At 46.0% G+C, this 17,796-nt stretch overlaps 1 protein-coding gene across 2 annotated transcripts in view; it reads right to left on the bottom strand.

Annotated features, from left to right (window-relative positions):
- The window catches only part of sema6e (sema domain, transmembrane domain (TM), and cytoplasmic domain, (semaphorin) 6E), a 185,146-nt gene that overhangs the window by 152,928 nt on the left and 14,422 nt on the right, over positions 1 to 17,796 (bottom strand). For both annotated transcript variants that reach the window (XM_063199712.1, XM_063199711.1), the window contains exon 2: positions 10,922 to 11,029. The gene's annotated coding sequence lies outside the window, so the exon portion shown is untranslated. The remainder of the gene's footprint in view (positions 1 to 10,921; positions 11,030 to 17,796) is intronic.

Below are 17,796 nucleotides of genomic sequence, written 5' to 3' on the forward strand. Positions count from 1 at the left end.
CAAATACACACGTTGTCTTTCAGTTTATGTAGATAAATGAAGCTACAAAGCATGGGTAGGCCTGTCACGATAACACACAAACAGCCAGCATGGTGGTTTAGAACAAGGAAGTGGCTCATTGTTGCGAAGTCCAATTTTGCACAAAGTGGAATTATTCTATGGAGACACTATTCAACTGTCACGAGTATAAATTCAGCATTGCAGCTTGCTAGTACACTCGTCTTTCAGTTTTTGTAGATAAATTAAGCTACAAAGCATGTGTAATGAATTGAATGAATATTAGCGTGCATTTCCCTCACACAAACCGTCAGCGCTGTGAAAGTTAGAGCAAGAGTCTTGAAGTGTCTGAAGGAGGGCAAAATCTCTGTCACGCATCTGCTCCACTCCACAGTCGATTTGGCTTCTCAGAATAAATTGGGCATAAACATGCTTGCTGTGCTACTTAAATGACGCAAGCAACCGAGTGTGCATGCTTGCAAAAGAGTTATGAGAGTGATGCACACGATACTGGAGGTATCATGTAGGTGCCAGATAGCCAACGGGGCTCTCATTACTGTTTCTATTTTCTATCATTGTTTGACTCTAGCTCAAGATGGAAATTCAGAAGATCGCCAAAATATTGCACCTTATGCATGCGTCTGCATACCTTGTGTCTGGTGCTCTGCGCACAAAAAAAGACATAAAATATGCATGCCAATGCGTGCGTGCAAGGAAAGCATTCATGTACACGCATCCTGAAGCAAGCATGTCCCTGGCCTTACCACCCCACAAATTGGCCATCACCTTCTCAAAGCCCCCTAGGGCTCCCTAATGCCACCTGGGGGACAGTAGAGCCCTCCTTGAGAAAAACTACACTGCAGGCACCAGAGAGCCCAGCGGTGGGGTACTCTGTAGCTGTGTGCTTGACGGGGCAATTAGAGCTCAATGGACCTGAGGCTCCACATTTCGGTAGCAGCACCTGAGGTCACCATGGTAACACAGATAGCAGTTTCAAGCTTTTTTTCTTTCTTTTTTCAATTTGAACTACTTTTTCTTTCAGAACTTTGCCAGAGTGAGGAGCTTTTATGGAAGCCATTTTCGTACTAGACTTTCAATTTTTTCTCAACCAGCCTTCACTCTTGACAAAAAAAATGATCCTACAAGCACACAGTTTGGATGAAGGGTTTGAGCATGAAAAAAAATCGCAAGGCAGAGAGAAGTAAACTGTTAAAACACAATTCAGTAGCTGAATCCAACAGCTATTATGAAAGACGGTGCCCAACACCCTGGGAACAAAGAGAGCATATTGCGGTGTGTGATAACAACATAACGGATGCATCATCAAATAAACATACTGTACGGCCAGGGTAGATACAGTAGAGCTCAATAATGCATAGTAACAAAAGAGAAGGGACCCCGTTAGAAGTCAGGGGTGAAAAGGAGAAGAGAAATCAATAAGGAAGGGAGTTGAGGATGGTGGGTGGATGAGAGAGAGGGAGCGAGAGAGAGAGAGAGAGAGAGAGAGAGAGAGAGAGAGAGAGAGAGAGAGAGAGAGAGAGAGAGAGAGAGAGAGAGAGAGAGAGAGACTTGCACAGGGCAGCAGGCCAGGCCTTAATGAGTCGACAAAGACTGAGAGAATTCACAAAGACAAATCGCATGCAGAGCCTCAGAAGAAGTCTGAAAAAAATGAAGAGTCCACAGCCATCAAAGGATGCAAGATCATGCCCTGCAGGGGAAATGGATCTCTCTTTATTTCCCTCTGTCCCTCTCCCCCTTATTCCTCTCTTCCCGCAGTGTCTCTGGAGTGTGCGATACATTGCTCAGACCAACCTCGACCCCTTTACCCTTCCAAAGTCTATTTCCCATCCACAGGGCCGCTGATAGGCTGGGCTCGGGACAAAGTAATCTGAAGGCACCCCCCCCTCCCAGACCCAATTCTGCCACCCCCTGTTGGCTTCCCTGCCCATCCATCTGCAAGGCACTTGATTGCTTCGTGGGAATGTGCACACCGGAGGAGACCACTTTACACGCTCTTCTCCTTGGCCTTCACTTCAGCCAAAGGCACCAGTGACGATGATGAGGGTATTGGAGGTGGAGGTGATGGTGCTGGTTGTCGGAAGTGATGGTGAGGTGGAGCTGGGTGGTGCTGCTGTGTCTGGGAGGTGATGGTGGTGGTGCTGAAGTGATGGTGGGGGACTGAGAGTTGGAGTTGGGTATAGGAGGCAATTAGCAGACAACAGTTGTGAGGGATGTCGAGTGCAGGGCTTAGAGATCCCTCTGAATGAAGAAGAATGGCGATGATGAGCTTTCGCCCATACATGTGCACACATGCATGACACGATCGATCGCCACACCAAGCCAAAAAGGAATATACAAGGAGGAAGGGAAGGGAGAGGGGGATGTGTATAATCGGGGGGTAGGTATAGGGGTGGTGTTAGAGGTGGGTCAATCCCTTGGGGGTCTTCGGTAAGGGAGATTTAGTGACTTGCGTGTTTGCCCATGTGTCCGTGTCAAAGGACCCCATCTTTCATCACGAGGGGGCCAGCAGAGGTCACAAGGGGGGTGGCCTGTGGCCGTGGCCTTATTGGGTGACCTTTGACCTCAGCTGCATGTGTCTCCATCTTGACGGCCGCGTCTCGCTGGCTAATTTGACACGGTGGACTGACAGCAGCCCCGGGCTGCCTGCTGCCATAGACAGCTCTCCCCTGGTCCCTGACTGCTTCCCATATGTGTCTACACTACATACACAGTAACACATGCAGTGCTACTTCAACACTTAAAGTACCCTGGGACCAAATACACGCTAGAAGATTTTACATGTTCTTTCTGAGTGTTGCATTTAACACTGCATTTTTAACTGTGTCATGGTTCTCAAAGTGTGGTTCTGGGGACCACTGGTGGTCCGTGAGAGTGCTGCTTAATGCGGTCCGTTAGGGGATTTCTACAAATGCAGTCAGCGTTTCCAAAACAAGCTAGTATAGGATATATTTTTAACATTTTTGTAGACTAATTTTTGTAGCTTTTGTAGAAAACCAAACACAACCTACCTTGTTCGTTTCTTACTAAAAAAATAAGACTATTAAAAAAGTGATCTGCATCTGAATTTGCAGCGCCTAAAACTTGTAGTGTGCAAATTCACTTGACAAGTCTCTGAAAACCAAAACAAAATTGTGAGAAAGCGGTCCTTGGTCTGAAAAAGTTTTAGAAACACTGGTCTAGACCAGGCTCAGGCTGCCGAGTTTGCAAAGCCTGGGAGGGAGACGCTACACACTGAGTGACTGACTGACTGAACAAGTCTGGAAAAGACACAGTGCCCCTGGGCGGCATCCTTGCATGCACACACGCAAAACTAGTGTGCCTTAACGAGATGGCATCAGCAGGCAGAGCAGAGCCAGAGACAGCAGACAGGGGAGAGGAAGAAAACAACAATCATTTGGTGAAATACACACTTCTCATAACCCTTCCTTAATGAAACCCAGGTGGAGGAGGACTGCAGAAACATTCTGCATATTTCTAGCAAGCTGCTCCAAACGGGGCCCTTAGAAAAAAAAAACATACTTGTTTTTGGCTGCAATAACACACAATTAATACGGCATTGCCAGCACACCGGTGCCTAGGGAGTTTCTGGATGCAAATTACCTCAAAGGTAATTTGGGGAAAGTTAGTGAGAGAGAGTGTGTGTGAGAGAGAGAAAGGATTTAGCTTAAGGCAGCCACTCACAAACAACAAATCTGCTCATGACAACAACAAAGCTCATAAAAATGTTATTATGTGGGTTAACCTTGGTTCAAGATGCAATTAACGAAGCTGATTCCTGATTATGAAGTTTTACTTTAAGATGCCCTATTTTGACCTTAGAAAATAGAATGAATTAACTTTTAAAGAATGATTAAAAAAACGGGTAACCTTTGAGTCGAGTACACAAACAGACTCACAAACACATTACTGTGACACACACACACCCTTGCCGTTTGTTTGTGCTCTCCAAAACCTCAACGGAACATTGGAAGTGCATGGGCGAGATAGCAGTGCTGCATCCTTTCACTCTTTAGTCTACTTTGTCTTTTTCTTCTTGAGGAGCTTAACTGGAGTAACATGGGAGAGTGCAGAGCGTTGGAGAGGAGGTAAGCTCCGATAAACCCTGCGGGATGGACAGCTTCACTCTTTAATCACAGAGCAGCTCTCAACACTGCCAATATCGCTGATCACACTGCTTTTTCCACATTAACACAACAACTTCATGAGGCCCTCTCATCCCACGCACAGCATTAATCTCCTGCCACAGCCCCCCCCCTCCCAAACACACACACACACACACACACACACACACACACACACACACACACACACACACACACACACACACACACACACACACACACACACACACACACACACACACACACACACACACACACACACACACACACACACACACGCACCACAACCCAACGCTACCATCACTGTTTTATAGACTGATCAATAACTGCTATCTCTCACGCCCCAAGCAAGGAGTGTGGGAACTGCACTCTTTTTTTGGACGCCAGACAGCTTCTTCCTACAAAGAAACACCAACTCACTAACTCAACAGACTTTGGACAAAAACACACCTTACACTCCTGTTAAAAAAGGGAAAAAATGATATGCGGATGTTTGCATGCATGTGTGCTTTCTTAAGTGTAGGCTATGTAGCTGTTGTTAAAAAAAATAAAAAATGAAGATAAAAAGAGTTGTGATGGCTAATGAGGCTATGCAGCAGAACTACAGAGTCAGTGCTTTAAAAAGCTGTAATTCTGCCAGGATCTTACCACAGTTCATTCAATTACAGCATGTGCTGCTCTCTGTGTACGAATTGCTTGCTTTAGCTCTTGTAAACAGTGCCATTATACAGTCATTCATGTTAGTACAATAGGCTATATACTTATTTTTATGTCCATGAAAAATGTCTCTTTGAAGTGGCAATCGCTTACACGAAAAGTCAAAATGTGTGTGGGCCATGGCATGGAAATGAATGTTTAATTTATGCATCGTCTGACAGTTTAGTGGAATATGCAGTCCTTTTTATGACCTACATTTATCCATTTTACCAGTGGTGTAGGCAGAAATCTGGCAATAAACACCTCTGCTTCATAAAGGCAAATAAACATGGCTACATATACACAGCAACTAACACTAATCAGAGAGAGAGAGAGAGAGAGAGAGAGAGAGAGAGAGAGAGAGAGAGAGAGAGAGAGAGAGAGAGAGAGAGAGAGAGAGAGAGGGAGCAGTCTTTGAAGCCATTAGAAGTCATTTTAAAGTCTACCACACTCTTGCAGTAGCATACGGCACAGACAACTAGGACTAATTATTCACAGAGTTGCTTTAGTCAGAGTAGGATTTTTACAGAGACTAGGGTCCGTGCAGGGTCGCTACTTATGAGACAGCATTGACTCATTTTTTTAGATTGTTTCCCACTATGAAATATCAAGACAAAGCTGATAAAGCTGCCATGATATGGCATATTGTGCACCCAACATGCCACCCTAACATTTTGGTCATTGTTTGGTCATCGTCGGCCATCGTTTGGTGCCTGTGGAAACCAGGTATCCTGACCAGCATTGTCAACCTGTCCCTCTATGTATTTTTCTGATGTACGTAAGTATAGAGCAGAGCAGATGTACTCTCAAAACTCAAGATTGGGCAAATGTGTCTAACCAGTCAGGGCTTTCTGAAGAAGAAAGCTAAATATGAATTTCAGCTGCTATGGTTTTAATGGAGACAGCTCTAACCACCTTCCGCCAAATGATTAAAGTGAAGTTATTTTTGGCTTTGGAAAGTAGCATGCAGTAATGATATTGCTGTTGGTTAGTTGTTCGAGGCCAGATACAAGAAGTACAAGGCCAGATTCATTAACTGAGCAGACATGTTTTTTTCCTGTTTATTTGTTTTCTTTGGATAGGGATAGTTCTTCAGCCCATCCTTCATTAGACATGTTGAAAGAGGCACTCCTTTTCAAGTGCAAATGAAGCAAATTAATCAGGATTGAAAGAATGCCACACAGGTAGCCAGCCATATTTAGAGCCCAAAGCCTCACCTATCAATATGAGCTTTTCTCCATGTGAAGAATAAAAAGATCCGGTGGCTTGGGAGGCCACTTAAGCTAATTGCTTGCTTGTGCAGGTACTCTTGTCATCTTGAAACAAATGAGCTACCCGGTTCCCACTCCATGCAGGAGACACACTTCTCGTCCTCACTATAATCATTTTTTCTGTGTAATCAAGCATTCAGCCCCTTTTAAAAACACGCTGGAATCAAAGTGCCTCATTATTCAAAATGCACGGCCAGGAAAATAACGACAGAGAGACAAGAGTTGCCAGCTGAAGGACAGAGGTTTCAATCAACCAATCAAGCAAATATCCCGGAAGTGGACTGAAACTCGTCCTCCTGGGTTGCGCGTAAACAGCACCTCAGTTTGAGAGACGTGCACAACAACGGCAGGCGTGCAACATTTTACCCACCCCTCATTTCGCTGGGAGCAAGCATGTTATTAAGGCATCGGAGAGCTGGTTTTCCTGTGACCACAGCTGAACATGCTTATATCCCAACGATGAGGCTGGCGGTTGGAAACACGAGGGGTTAGATGGGGAGCAGCATGACTGTGAATACACTCTGTCACGCAACATTTCTCTCTCTCTCTCTCTCTCTCTCTCTCTCTCTCTCTCTCTCTCTCTCTCTCTCTCTCTCTCTCTCTCTCTCTCTCTCTCTCTCTCTCTCTCTCTCTCTCTCTCTCTATGATAATTGTATAAAGGTAGACAGAAGTGTAGATAGCCTGTTTCCAGCCGCATGATTCCTTGTCACCAAAGACAACAGTGAACCCCTGTTCATCCTTTATAAATTCTAAGGTTGAAATTGGTGTGTGGTAACTTTCACCATGCCAATGTCTATCAAAAGTCAAGATTAACATTGGGCAAATGTAACTAAATCATACAAGGCTTTCTCCAGGAGACAGCTTAATATAATAGCAATTCCTTTATGCAAGGATTTTTTTATGCAGCACTCTGCCGAGGCTTGTGGATAAGAAATCTTTCAGTGAAGCAATGCAGGGTTTTTTTCTCCCCCTTACACTCCATTCTTCCCAGGCCCTTTCTTCCCTAATAATATGCATTTTAACTTGGCAGCCCCTCTTTAAAGTGGAAATGCCTCCACATGCTGGCTTGGAGGAAGGAGGGTTTAGAATGCAAACAAGCGGGGTCTTAATCTAATACACTGGCAGTCAGTGAGACACCTCTCTCCCTCTCTCTCTCTCCCTCCATCTGCCAAATGGAGGACAGGAACTGGCGGCCCCTTCCCCGCAAGGCAGGGCCTAAAGTCTCTCCATCGCATTACCATGGAAATGTGCCGGTGGTAAGCTGGTGGATGGCGGTGGTTAGTGGATGATGGGGGAGAAAGCAGTGCAGACTGACCTGAGGGTTTCTGTGATTGCAGTGGCCCTCCATCCCTATCCCTCTCTCTCTCTATCTCTCCTACTGTATTTCTAGGCCGTCTTGCATATCACTTTGAGATTTTCTGCCTCTCCATCTCCGTCCTCTGGCAGAAAATCATCCTCATCTGTAAAGAAGTCTTATAAGGATGTGTATGTATGACGCACGCACACGCACGCACACACACACAGACACACACACACACACACACACACACACACACACACACAGAGAGAGAGAGACACACACGCACACACACACACACACACACACACACACACACGCACACACGCACACACGCACACACACACACACACAATGCCCTGTGAGTCTCATGGCCACAGCATTAGCACAGCCCTGGAAGCGCTGCAGACGGCAGGGGGTGTTCGTTAGCGTAGCGAGCAGCACAAGCATTTCCTCCCACGACCTCCCAACCCTGCCCTCCTCCACTTCCACCCCAAACACCCACCCCTCAACTCTCTAGCAAGGGCTACAGGGGGGGATTAACAGATGACTGAGGCAGCAAAGAACACCCAGACCCGGCCTCTCGCCTGCTTCCTCAGAAATCAATTTGTGCGCAAGAACAAGAGAGCGAGAGCAGCAAACTCACAGCAAAGCCCACACCACAGACGAGACGAGACGACCTCCCCATCTCGAGCCTCTCTGCTCTACTATTCCTTTCTTTTTGTTTGTTTCTGAGAAGCACAGCACAGCACACACCCCACGCCACACCATGGTATGTCCTTTGAGAGCCACACGAGAGACCTCGTGCGTCAATGTCCCCTTTCAGCCTTAGCCCCTGGAGCTATGGGGAAAACAAACTGCAATCCTTGAAGGTTACATCCCACTGTGTCTATATACTGGATGCCATGCCAATGCTATTCATTACCGCCACTTAATTATCACTCACTGTCAAGGTACGCTGAGCCAGACTATGTAATAATAATTACCTGCTCGTCTCGGACAGATTTTATAATTCTTCGTTTTTATCATTAATTGCATGGATGAGCACAAGTGTTGGGGGGGGGGGGTGATGGTGTGTGTGTGGGGGTGGGTGGGAGCAGAGTGACCAGTGGCTGAATGACATTGTGGCCCTCACCCTCCCACACGCCCGTCCCTAAACACCCCAGCCGGACTTGAGGTAAATACGTGGAGAGCAGAGGACAAAAGGGAGGTGGGTAATGAAGGGTGGGTGCTGACACTAACAGGGGTGATAAACGGTGACACTGGGGAACTTTAACAGCGCAATAAAAGAGCTAGACAAGGACAGAGCAGGCCCTCCTGTCAGCAACGGGCCCTTGCGCACAGGGCCGCTGACTGCTTTGGCTGGGCCTGGGACAAATTGATCTGAAAGCCCTCCCCCACTCAATACATAGTTTAAAGTAATGGGGACCCAATTCTGGGCCCTCCCTTTCTCTGGGCCCAGGACAACGGCAACTGCACACGCCAAGAGTGTTCAGCCCTGTCACTCTTGCTGCAATGCTAGATGGGCGACAGGCACCGGCATTCTGAAATAAAAGGGGTGGCCAAAACACTTTGGGCACGGGGGGCCAAACCTGCTAAATGCCTCCTCAGAGAGACCACCAACAGTGACTACACACTAAATAATGTCCTGTCAATTCAACACTTCAGTCCAAACATACTCTAGAGATGTTAATTCAACTCTGTGTTGAAGTCACACTGCATTTTTTACTGCGTATGGACATAAGGAATTTATAGAACTACAATACAACATTTGGATGGTGTGAACAATTTATCCAAGAGACTGAGAATGTATGGTGAAAAATGTAGTCACTGGTATGACATGTATTCTGGGTATTCATTCATGTTCATTCATGTTTTAGTTTGACACTGCTGGCCTAGTTCATGTATCTCATCATACAAATTCACTATGTGATACATGAAGAGAAGGGCGTGAATGCCTAATAAATTTGGGAAGCAATTACCTCTTGGCATTTCCATGACGCTTTACTGTTTACAGAGTGTAAAAGGTATCCTACTCCCTTCTTTTTTGTGAACTTACAGTAGGCCTTTACATCCATTTTGACAGTATATACTATAATAAACTGCTATTTTGAAAAGTGAAACTCCAAGATGTCAAAATGAAGTGACAGAGAGAGAGAGAGAGAGAGAGAGAGAGAGAGAGAAAGAGAGAGAGAGAGAGAGAGAGAGAGAGAGAGAGAGAGAGAGAGAGAGAGAGAGAGGGAGAGAGAGAAAGAGAGAGAGAGAGTTTGTACAACCCCTTTTGAGTGGACTTCCATGGAGGCCATTTGCAACCAGCCTCTGACGGAAACAGGAGATTAGGCAAGATGCGAGTGGCACCGCAAAGTGCAAAGGCCCAGCCGGCACATCCAAGTTCAAGCGACTTAATAAAGCCGGCCTCAATCTGCCCAGGGGATCTCCTCACCCCAATTATATTCCTGACACCCGTCCCTCTCAGACTCCTCTCAGGACGGGCCCTCTCAGCCTCCTCTCTCCTCTCCGCCACCCACAATCAGATTACAGCACTCCAGAGCACCCACCAGGGCCACCCGCACTCAATCTTTTCTGACGTCGTTTGGGGAAGACCAACGAGTGTGTGTTGGTGGCAATCAGCCCAAGCCAGGTTACACCTCCACAACAAAGGAAAAATAAATAAATTTCCACCTAACACAGGGTCTTCGAAATGTTGTCTCGACTATTCACGAAATAAATAACAGCAAAGGAGCTTCTGCGGTGTGCAGATGTTTTGTTCCTTTCATGCATTCATTTAATACATCCAGCACCTGCAGCAATTCTTTGGAATGTGTGTGCACAATTTTTGACTACACCTCCGCAACGGCGGAACACTGCAATGAGTTCTTTCACGTGTCAGCAGCAACTATGGCAACCATGGTGACTTCTAGAACAACACCTACAACAACACTATGGTGGGAAACATAGCAGGCAGACAGGGTGTGTGTTGTCAGCATCAAAGTTTTGTTTTGGTGCTTTGTTTTTTTCTTGATGGAGATGTGTTTGAGGGCACAGGAGTGTTTTTTGTCCACTCGTTCGATCCTTAGCAAACTCCAAGGTCACGGACAAACCCTCATCTGCATCTGGTCTGCCATCTGCTTCATCGTACCCCCAGAGAGGCTTCAGGACAGTCGCACCTTAGCGTTGTCCTTTGGTGTCCAGCTACTTGGCAAATGGCACTTGCCATGGGCTGTCAAGCTGGACAGGCTGCCTCGGCATACAGTACTCCCCAGGGCAAACGGCTCTGAGGCTCTGGCCAAGTCACTATCCCACAGAACTGGGATAAACAAGGAGCAGGAGGTTTTCATTTTCATGTCGTGTCTTGAAGCAACACTTGTAACTTCTTTTTTTCAAGGGCCACTATGCCTGCACTATTTGATTTTCTGACGCAACAACAGAACACACACAACAAGTACAGAAAAACACATTTAGAAAGTAAAACAGACATACAGTGAGTACAAGACCAAGAGTAACCCATGGGCTCTTACCAAGTCTCTCAGCCAAATTGGGAGTTTGATGGGAAGTTGGTTGTCAGGTGGTGAGCGTGAATCAGCCGCAGGGTCCACTCCCTCACTGAGCAACGTTTCAGCTTCAACCTAAAAAATGCAAAAAGCAAGAAATAAGGATTAGGAAATGAGAGTGAAGTAAATGCAACACTTATCTAGTGCTGTGAGCACAACATTACCCACACTGCTTAAGACGTACCCTAAAGGGGCCACAAGAATGCTCGAATAATTAACAAACTGCCCAGCTCTCGCCTTATAGATTTATATTTACTCTATTTTGTGAGGCCATTTAAATTATGTCAAACATGAATTACTGGTGTGTTTGAGGCAGTCTGGTGGCTTTTGGTGATTTAAAACCCCTTATCTTGTTTCTTAACACAGTGAATGGACACACTGAATGTGAAAGTTTTGTACTTAAGTAATGTCACATCGGAGCCAACCAACATCAGAGTAGAGAAAGCAGCAGACCTAATGAGGCGGTCGTCTGAGCATTTAACATGTTAGCATAATGGACCCAATTCAACCAAAAAATCTTCACAAATCCCAACCAGAAGCTGCCAAAATCTCAGGGCAACCTAGAACACAAGCTGCACTCCCAATCTGCTCAGTATGAATACGGCCTTTCATTGGCAGTCAGGCTGCAGCTCCAAAAGCAAGAAGCTTTTGACTGATTCTGGCCAGTCACTAACAACTCCTCATTCAACTACTGTATGGCTGAGATGCCCTCAGTGCACTGATATGCAGGTTTTTTGCCTCAGTATAGAATTTTTTTGTTTGTTAGGATGTATTGTTGACAGTAATATACATGTACGACTGAAAATGTGTCCATATCTGGTCTGCAGGTACATCTTATGAATCAGAGTCAGAAGTCTTGCAAGGAAACTAAATTACTTGTATGATGCAGCTTTTGAAAAGATAAAAATACTATAAAGCTATAGAAATTTCACGAAACCATTTACATGAGGAAATCTACCAAACGGATGATGACATCTCGGCATATGATAGAGATGTGGAATCCAATGATAACAATATAGTGATCAATAGGTGCTCTTCAACCGAGCCGAGCAGAGGTGCACTGCGCACCCCTGCCAAAACAACACTGGGCAGGCTGCACTGCACTATCTCCGGGGGAAAGAAAAATGTGCCCTTTCTGTCCAAACTCCCACCCGCCTCCTCCTTACTAGAGAGGTCGATCATCCAAACATCCAAAGGGGCCGGTGACAGCTTTGGCTGGGCCTGGGAACCGAGTCATCTGAATGACACCCTCATTCATTACATGCAATGTAATGGAGACCAAAATCTGCCCCCACACCCCCACCCTCAGATCTCCCAGTGCCCTGGACAACTGACCCCTCCACCAACCGTTGCCTTCCCTGCATCCAAATAGTAGGTAGGTGGGAGTTGGGAGGGTAACCTAACATTCCTACGGTGTATTCTGAGGCAAGGCCCTGGATGAGTCCATTGACCAGCTGGCTGCCACATGCCTATGGAGGTCTAGGTGAGGTTAGGGCAGTAGCACTCCTGTGCCAAAACTCAATATGGCACAGAGGTTTCATTTAGGAGGCTCCTACTCACTCAGCTCTAGGCAGAGCTGGTATCACTCAAGCTCCGGTTGACCTCAAACGAGGATAAAAATACAAGAGGAAACCGAACACAGGGAGACAAAGAGAAAGCAGGCCAGTGGTGTCAATAATAGGCTTAATGGAATTGGCATGATGCTTTCTGTGGGCAGCATGCCAGGGTTTTATTGTATTTTACTGCACACGACGCCGCGCTACCGAGTTTCATTTCGGTCGATACCACGCGCAGCAGCGGTTGTAATTTGAGGAAAATACAGCCCTGTCTATTTTTCAGATGCAAAACACAGCCAAGGACTCACTTCCAATCAAAATGGCCTCCTGTTGCAATAAAGTTGCATATCTGTGAGTTTGAATACATGGATGGTTGACGTTTAAAGGCGTAACGCAAAAAAAACAAGTTTTTCCAATTCCTGAAAAAAATGATGGAAAAAATTGGGAAAAAATAGAAAAAAAATAAAGCTCTTAGTGGTCCGTGGAATTTCGCCTAATTTTTGGCACGCACCAACATGCGTGTGCGTGTGCGTACATGTCCGTGCGTGTGTGTGTGTACATGCGCGTGTGTCTCTACAACTATTCCTCTGAAAAAGCCTGACATTCCAGCTCGGGTGGAATTATCTAGATAGTACAAAAATGTCCTGGACGAGAGCGATTATTCCCCAGTGTGCTGCCTCTCATCTCATCTCATCTCCGCGGTAACAAGTGATTTGTTGGGGTTTCCTTAATGAGGAGGACAGATAATGAACCACCTGTTTGGCCCGCATCACAATTTGATTTCTGTGTGCAGACTGCCGACCACCACAGACCTGCGAAAGTCATTCCTGGAGTTACGGCACTTGGCACAAACGCAGGAAAAACTCAGGCATGAGCTCTGCTGGACGGCCTAACGCACTTAAAAGCCTCCCAACAAATTGCATGTACATGAGCCAGGTTGCACAATCAAGGGAGCTCCTTTCAAGTTTATCTCGCTACTACTTTAAAGGGAAAAATCTTCTCATTTCAAAAGAATTTCACCCCAAAGCCAACCTCAAAATAAATAAATAAATAAATAAATGAGACATTCTGCCTCCTGACCAAAAAAAAAAGACAAATTGCAAGGAAGCACAAAAATCTGTGAATGCTTTGTGTTACCAGCCCCTGGTTAACCTTCTTTGATTAGAGCATGCGAGCTGAGCAGAACAGCAGAACAGCAACTCCACCACCAGTGGGACAGATTGTATTACCACTCTTGCTCGGGTTCAACCTCAAATCTACAACGACGTATTTTACACCCAGTTGCGCCAACACACCGAATACTTTCCCTACCGCAGCACTGCACTACACTGCACTGCCGCTGAAGCTGTAAGGCTGAGGCTGAGGCTGAGCGAGGAACGGCGCTTTGGTTCGGTTTGTGCCGCACCATTTCATTTACAAAATAAACAAGCGTGATAAGGAGCGTTATGGCTTCTTTGCTGAGGTTTTTTCCTTTTTTTGAAAAGTTGCTGCAGCTTCGGAGAAAGAACAGCAGAAACAGCAGAAAAGGAGGAAGATTATGAGGATGAGGATGATGAGGAGGAGGAGGGAGGAGAAAAAAGTCACATGTGGAAGCTCCTCGGACGATCCCCACTCCCCTTTGTGAAAGAAAAGAAAACAGCAAAACATTCCACCGATGAATTCGACAGAGTTACGGAAGTTAAGTTGCGAGTTAAAGAACAACAGCAGAGAGCAGCAGTGGAGGAAGTGGAAGTGGAGGATGAGGATGAGGATGAAGAGGAGGAAGAGGAGGAAGAGGAAAGGGTCCCCTGCGGCCAACCCCCCCCCGTCCCCCGTCCCCTCTTCTCTGTTTGATTAATCACACACCCCTGAGGCGCAAGGCAAGAGGCCTTATCCTCTCATCATCCAGGATCAGCCACTACTACGCAGCGGGATCACAGAGGAGCATTAAGGGTGCTATAGCTGGATAACACGCCACAGACGACTTGTCACACACACACACACCACACCAGACGTGTCCCTACGACACCCCCGACGACACGATATGACACTTCCAACCAGCCGACCACATCTCACCCCCTCCACCCACCCTAAAACATATACACTGAGGCCTTACCACCATCCACCCCACTTAACAAAATGAGAAGCGCTCACAGGAGATCGTTCTTCCCGTAATCACATCACACACATTGTGGGATTTTTGTCAAATTAAATAAGGCTCCTGTGGGATTACAACAGACTGTTGCTCCCAGGAGGACAGCTGATGGAAGTGAGTTTGACGCCTCTCCTCCACTTTGTCACTATAAAACATCAGCATCCTTCATGCACCCCTGACGGTTAATGCAAATCATAGGCCTGTACCTTCCCAAAAACTCTCACCTGCACTGACAGATGTGTGTGTGTGTGTGTGTGTGTGTGTGTGTGTGTGTGTGTGTGTGTGTGTGTGTGTGTGTGTGTGTGTGTGTGTGTGTGTGTGTGTGTGTGTGTGTGTGTGTGTGTGTCTGTCTGTGTGTGTGCGTGCGTGCGTGCATGTGTGTGTGTGTGTGTGTGTGTGGGTTTGTGTGTGTGTGTGTGCGTGTGTTTGCTTTACCACAGGCATTATTTCTCTTTTATTTATTTTTCGGGGAGGTAAAGGGGGTTGAGACACGCACCTGAGACCCACGGCCCATAAAAGTCAGAAGAAAACAAAAGGCTGGGCTGACAGCCTACAGGCTTTCTAACAAACTCACACGGAACACCAAGACCATATGGAGAGAAAAGACAAAGTTTGAGGAGGCAGGCAGCAGGGTTGGGGGCAGGAGAGAGGGGGGGTGGGGGGTCTCAAAAATCTGTACCCCATTATTGGCTGTGTAGGCTACAATCACCGTCTTCAATCTCCATCAGTAACAAATACAGTGTTAATTTAACACTTACCCCTTTACTAAGACATAGCCCCTGTTATTAAGTTGCCAGAATGGCATCCAGTAACCAGAATGGCAAAGACAAAGACACATTACTAAAGGCATTGTGTAATGTAGTGTAGTGCCATGGTAGTTACGTCTTTTCAACGACTATCACAGTGTTGCACTGGCAAAACAGTGTGCATTACAGGTCTACAGAGTTGATTTATCATTTTCTAGATTGTATTTGTGTGAAATTAAATGTGAAATTAACACCGCATTTTTTTTTCTGCGTTCAATTTCCTTGCATGTTACAAATGTTTAGAAGATGCAGTTGCTGGATAGCCTAGCCTGCCTCTCTGCTGCATATTAAAAGCAGGCATGTGGGTCAGAGCTGTATTTCAGACATCATCCAGCGCACTCAACGCACAAGGGGCCTCCGAGAAAGAGAGAGAGAGAGAGAGAGAGAGAGAGAGAGAGAGAGAGAAAGAGAAAGAGAAAGAGAGAGAGTCATTATTGACTGCCCTCTCCACTCTACTTGTTCACTACTTCCCACTGCTCAGATTTGTTTTTGTCTTTCTCCTGTTCTCCTTCTTCGCTTTCTCCTTCAGCCCTGTTGCACTTCACCTCAAACTTTCTTTCCCTCCACCTCCCTCTCACTCTCTCCCTCCCTCTGCCATTCCTCTAAGCCTTCCCTACTTTTTACTGGGTAAATTACAAGACCCCTGTAGCACCCCCCCAAACACTGCAAAGAAAACCAATCTATTTTGTATTCAGGTCACACATATTCAGCTGATTAACTTCTGATCCTGGTGACCTTGCCAGAGTTTGTTGCGGGAGGAAAAGCGAGATTTGTCATAGTGGCATTAAGTCTGTTCTTTGTCTGCGAAAATGGGGGGAGGGCGGTAACCTAGCTCCAAACCAATGGAGAGGGAGAAACGCTACCCCATCCGCCTTGCCGCCCCGTGTCTCTGCAATGAATAAATAAATAAAAAGTAAATCAAGTGTGATTCCCTTGTCACCCCCGTAACTCACCCACCCCTATCCTCCCTGCAACCTCTGCTAAGACACAAGGACAATGATTCCTAAAAAAAGCAAAAAAATGAATTTGACACAGAACCTACAAACAACACTCTCTCTCGCTCTGTCTCTCTCTCTGTCTTTTCTTCCACCTCCCTCTCCCGCTCTCTTAGATGCACATTAGAAGCATATTAATACACATACTCAGACGTACTTTTTGCAAACTCCCAACTCTGCTGCAGTGTCAGTTACATGTGAGGAAAATTCAGATTTTAAACAGAACGGCGGCAGTAGCCTACTGGGTTGGTGCTGGAGTCGGGTAAACTCTTTATTCATTCCGAATGTGGTTGCGTAAGGGCAATATTTTGTTGCTGTTCAACACATGTAAACAGAATATTCCAGAACTTATAACAAACCAAATGCTGACGTTATTCAGTTTGAAACCGGAATTCTCTGTGCATGTCACTGTGCTCATTGTAGCAGATCATCCCTAAGCAGTGCCATCCTGATCATTTCAGGGGCCAACAGCAGAGAGAGACACCATTAACTCTCACTAATCACACAGGAAACTATCCTGTTAACGCAATACAATATTCTGAGCACCGGGGGAAAAGACATACAATTTGCCTTTGTGCCTCCCCATCCCCCTTTACAACCAATCTCTGATATTACAGATTTATGGACGGTATCAGACTGTTAGCTGAACTGATGGAGCATTCAGCTCTATAATAACCTGGCCGTTACGTACAGCAAGTCTGATTAGCAATCGTCTACCCTGTGAAGGCTATTGTAATGCTAATACTTTCACAGGACGGAAAAAATATATGTCTGAATTGAAAATATAATACATGGCAGAGGAGAAGCCTCAATGGCTGGTTAATACAATGCTCCTGGCAGCCTGTCCACCCACGTTGAGGTGGTGGTGGGGGGATGGGGGAGCGAAATGGACACAGATATTATGCCCACCAGTTAATTAACCAGGTTACAGATCAAAGGTTTCAAGAAAGAATGGGTCTCATTTCCCAGCTCGAGACTCAATCTCGGCCTCGCCTCATCTCCTCTCCTCTTTCTAGTTCAACTCTAGGTGTGTGAAAAGGTGAGAGAGAAAAAAAACACAAGTGAACGAAGAACACTGAGTGAAAATATGGAAACTTCGATGACCTCTATAAAATATGCTTTCCTGAAATGTGTCTCTCATAAAGAAAAGCCATGAAAATTTCCTTCATCCTTCTCAGGTCCCTGGAGACTCAGTTTTATCACTTTACATGGCCCTGAAGCAGTATATTCCAAGTGACTCATCAGCCAGATAGAAAAAATGAAGAAAAGAAAAACAAAGACAGAGAGGGAGGAAGAGAGTGGGAGAGACAGACAGACAGACACACAGACAGAGAGGACAGACAGACAGACA

The sequence above is a fragment of the Engraulis encrasicolus genome, chromosome 5 (genome assembly GCF_034702125.1).
Source record: "Engraulis encrasicolus isolate BLACKSEA-1 chromosome 5, IST_EnEncr_1.0, whole genome shotgun sequence".
NCBI lineage: Eukaryota > Metazoa > Chordata > Actinopteri > Clupeiformes > Engraulidae > Engraulis > Engraulis encrasicolus.